A 4,647-nucleotide genomic window follows, 5' to 3' on the forward strand; every position below is an offset into this window, starting at 1 on the left:
ATGTTCAATTTCAAACGTTGCCATGCTTAAACTGTGGTGTTTTAAAATGTCAAATGTAACATTTTATTTGAACCAACAAGGTTAACTTTTAAAATGGTGAAGACAGACCAGAATATTTAGCATCACAGTTTGAACCCCACTTGTCGAATTTACATGACAATGCACATGGCCAGCAAGCTCTGTGAGCATAAAGTTGAGGGTGCTACTGGTCTGTAGCTCACTGCTCCCCCTAGGGATAATTTTAAAATTGAGAGACCTATTTCCTCATTGAGAGATAAAAAAAAAATATATATATATTTATATATAAAAGATTTATCCTTGCATCCACTTCTTTCTTCCACAGGTAACTGTGGCTGCTGGGCTGTCTGCTGCACACTGGTTGGAGTGTGACTGTGATGCCTTTGTGTAATGTATTTTTTAAAAGCGACTAAAAATGAAGGTAAGTGACAGTGAGTGTTTTCCTTTTCACTATAAGAAAGAATATGTGCCAGAAAAGTCACCACACTTAGTCAAATCGCACTGAAAACATAGGGCCATAGACTGGATTCTCGAAAAGAGACCTGTTTCTGCGCAACATGTTGCGTTTGGGTTTGTCTAATGACCAGAATCCAATCCCAGCCTCAGCTAATTAAACCTGGGTTATTGGTGGCCACTTGATAAGGGGAGCTGTTCTGGACTCACCCTCCATGAAAAACGATTCCTTGAGCTGGTGACCAAAGAAACTGCAGTTTTTGCAGGCAATGTTCAATTTCAAACGTTGCCATGCTTAAACTGTGGTGTTTTAAAATGTCAAATGTAACATTTTATTTGAACCAACAAGGTTAACTTTTAAAATGGTGAAGACAGACCAGAATATTTAGCATCACAGTTTGAACCCCACTTGTTGAATTTACATGACAATGCACATGGCCAGCAAGCTCTGTGAGCATAAAGTTGAGGGTGCTACTGGTCTGTAGCTTACTGCTCCCCCTAGGGATAATTTTAAAATTGAGAGACAAATTTCCTCATTGAGAGATAAAAAAATATATATATATATATTTATATATAAAAGATTTATCCTTGCATCCACTTCTTTCTTCCACAGGTAACTGTGGCTGCTGGGCTGTCTGCTGCACACTCTGGTTGGAGTGTGACTGTGGTGCCTTTGTCTAATGTATTTTTTAAAAGCGACTAAAAATGAAGGTAAGTGACAGTGAGTATTTTCCTTTTCACTATAAGAAAGAATATGTGCCAGAAAAGTCACCACACTTAGTCAAATCGCACTGAAAACATAGGGCCATAGACTGGATTCTCGAAAAGAGACCTGTTTCTGCGCAACATGTTGCGTTTGGGTTCGTCTAATGACCAGAATCCAATCCCAGCCTCAGCTAATTAAACCTGGGTTATTGGTGGCCACTTGATAGGGGGGGAGCTGTTCTGGACTCACCCTCCATGAAAAACGATTCCTTGAGCTGGTGACCAAAGAAACTGCAGTTTTTGCAGGCAATGTTCAATTTCAAACGTTGCCATGCTTAAACTGTGGTGTTTTAAAATGTCAAATGTAACATTTTATTTGAACCAACAAGGTTAACTTTTAAAATGGTGAAGACAGACCAGAATATTTAGCATCACAGTTTGAACCCCACTTGTTGAATTTACATGACAATGCACATGGCCAGCAAGCTCTGTGAGCATAAAGTTGAGGGTGCTACTGGTCTGTAGCTCACTGCTCCCCCTAGGGATAATTTTAAAATTGAGAGACCTATTTCCTCATTGAGAGATAAAAAAAAAATATATATATATTTATATATAAAAGATTTATCCTTGCATCCACTTCTTTCTTCCACAGGTAACTTTGGCTGCTGGGCTGTCTGCTGCACACTCTGGTTGGAGTGTGACTGTGGTGCCTTTGTCTAATGTATTTTTTAAAAGCGACTAAAAATGAAGGTAAGTGACAGTGAGTGTTTTCCTTTTCACTATAAGAAAGAATATGTGCCAGAAAAGTCACCACACTTAGTCAAATCGCACTGAAAACATAGGGCCATAGACTGGATTCTCGAAAAGAGACCTGTTTCTGCGCAACATGTTGCGTTTGGGTTTGTCTAATGACCAGAATCCAATCCCAGCCTCAGCTAATTAAACCTGGGTTATTGGTGGCCACTTGATAGGGGGGGGCTGTTCTGGACTCACCCTCCATGAAAAACGATTCCTTGAGCTGGTGACCAAAGAAACTGCAGTTTTTGCAGGCAATGTTCAATTTCAAACGTTGCCATGCTTAAACTGTGGTGTTTTAAAATGTCAAATGTAACATTTTATTTGAACCAACAAGGTTAACTTTTAAAATGGTGAAGACAGACCAGAATATTTAGCATCACAGTTTGAACCCCACTTGTTGAATTTACATGACAATGCACATGGCCAGCAAGCTCTGTGAGCATAAAGTTGAGGGTGCTACTGGTCTGTAGCTCACTGCTCCCCCTAGGGATAATTTTAAAATTGAGAGACAAATTTCCTCATTGAGAGATAAAAAAATATATATATATATATTTATATATAAAAGATTTATCCTTGCATCCACTTCTTTCTTCCACAGGTAACTGTGGCTGCTGGGCTGTCTGCTGCACACTCTGGTTGGAGTGTGACTGTGGTGCCTTTGTCTAATGTATTTTTTAAAAGCGACTAAAAATGAAGGTAAGTGACAGTGAGTATTTTCCTTTTCACTATAAGAAAGAATATGTGCCAGAAAAGTCACCACACTTAGTCAAATCGCACTGAAAACATAGGGCCATAGACTGGATTCTCGAAAAGAGACCTGTTTCTGCGCAACATGTTGCGTTTGGGTTCGTCTAATGACCAGAATCCAATCCCAGCCTCAGCTAATTAAACCTGGGTTATTGGTGGCCACTTGATAGGGGGGGAGCTGTTCTGGACTCACCCTCCATGAAAAACGATTCCTTGAGCTGGTGACCAAAGAAGCTGCAGTTTTTGCAGGCAATGTTCAATTTCAAACGTTGCCATGCTTAAACTGTGGTGTTTTAAAATGTCAAATGTAACATTTTATTTGAACCAACAAGGTTAACTTTTAAAATGGTGAAGACAGACCAGAATATTTAGCATCACAGTTTGAACCCCACTTGTTGAATTTACATGACAATGCACATGGCCAGCAAGCTCTGTGAGCATAAAGTTGAGGGTGCTACTGGTCTGTAGCTCACTGCTCCCCCTAGGGATAATTTTAAAATTGAGAGACCTATTTCCTCATTGAGAGATAAAAAAAAAATATATATATATTTATATATAAAAGATTTATCCTTGCATCCACTTCTTTCTTCCACAGGTAACTTTGGCTGCTGGGCTGTCTGCTGCACACTCTGGTTGGAGTGTGACTGTGGTGCCTTTGTCTAATGTATTTTTTAAAAGCGACTAAAAATGAAGGTAAGTGACAGTGAGTGTTTTCCTTTTCACTATAAGAAAGAATATGTGCCAGAAAAGTCACCACACTTAGTCAAATCGCACTGAAAACATAGGGCCATAGACTGGATTCTCGAAAAGAGACCTGTTTCTGCGCAACATGTTGCGTTTGGGTTTGTCTAATGACCAGAATCCAATCCCAGCCTCAGCTAATTAAACCTGGGTTATTGGTGGCCACTTGATAGGGGGGGGCTGTTCTGGACTCACCCTCCATGAAAAACGATTCCTTGAGCTGGTGACCAAAGAAACTGCAGTTTTTGCAGGCAATGTTCAATTTCAAACGTTGCCATGCTTAAACTGTGGTGTTTTAAAATGTCAAATGTAACATTTTATTTGAACCAACAAGGTTAACTTTTAAAATGGTGAAGACAGACCAGAATATTTAGCATCACAGTTTGAACCCCACTTGTTGAATTTACATGACAATGCACATGGCCAGCAAGCTCTGTGAGCATAAAGTTGAGGGTGCTACTGGTCTGTAGCTCACTGCTCCCCCTAGGGATAATTTTAAAATTGAGAGACCAATTTCCTCATTGAGAGATAAAAAAATATATATATATATATTTATATATAAAAGATTTATCCTTGCATCCACTTCTTTCTTCCACAGGTAACTGTGGCTGCTGGGCTGTCTGCTGCACACTCTGGTTGGAGTGTGACTGTGGTGCCTTTGTCTAATGTATTTTTTAAAAGCGACTAAAAATGAAGGTAAGTGACAGTGAGTGTTTTCCTTTTCACTATAAGAAAGAATATGTGCCAGAAAAGTCACCACACTTAGTCAAATCACACTGAAAACATAGGGCCATAGATTGGATTCTCGAAAAGAGACCTGTTTCTGCGCAACATGTTGCGTTTGGGTTTGTCTAATGACCAGAATCCAATCCCAGCCTCAGCTAATTAAACCTGGGTTATTGGTGGCTACTTGATAAGGGGAGCTGTTCTGGACTCCCTGCAGCTAAATGGTTAAATGGTGCTCATTACTGTCCAGATCCAGCATGCCTGCTTACAACTGCCTGCATCCTTAACATACCCATTTCAAACCAAAAGAAGGCCCTCTGTATTTAAACTGATTGAGACATGATGCTGGATTATCTGGCAATATACATGGATTACTTTTAAATGTGTCTGTTTCACCTCTTTGACAGGCATCAAAGAGAAACTGATTCGACCAAGTTCCAGACTGTGATGGGCAGAGTC

At 39.8% G+C, this 4,647-nt stretch overlaps 1 long non-coding RNA gene across 1 annotated transcript in view; it reads left to right on the forward strand.

The window, feature by feature from the left end:
* Positions 1-3,314: 3,314 nt before the first annotated feature.
* LOC144988203 (uncharacterized) overlaps positions 3,315-4,647 on the forward strand; it is a 2,847-nt gene continuing 1,514 nt past the window's right edge. The window contains exons 1-3 of the long non-coding RNA XR_013652043.1: positions 3,315-3,414; positions 4,061-4,158; positions 4,596-4,647. The exon at positions 4,596-4,647 is cut by the window's right edge and continues 1,514 nt beyond it. This is a non-coding gene — a long non-coding RNA (uncharacterized LOC144988203). The remainder of the gene's footprint in view (positions 3,415-4,060; positions 4,159-4,595) is intronic.

This window comes from Oryzias latipes, chromosome 20 (genome assembly GCF_053564925.1).
Source record: "Oryzias latipes strain Hd-rR chromosome 20, Olatipes_Hd-rR_3.1".
Lineage (NCBI taxonomy): Eukaryota > Metazoa > Chordata > Actinopteri > Beloniformes > Adrianichthyidae > Oryzias > Oryzias latipes.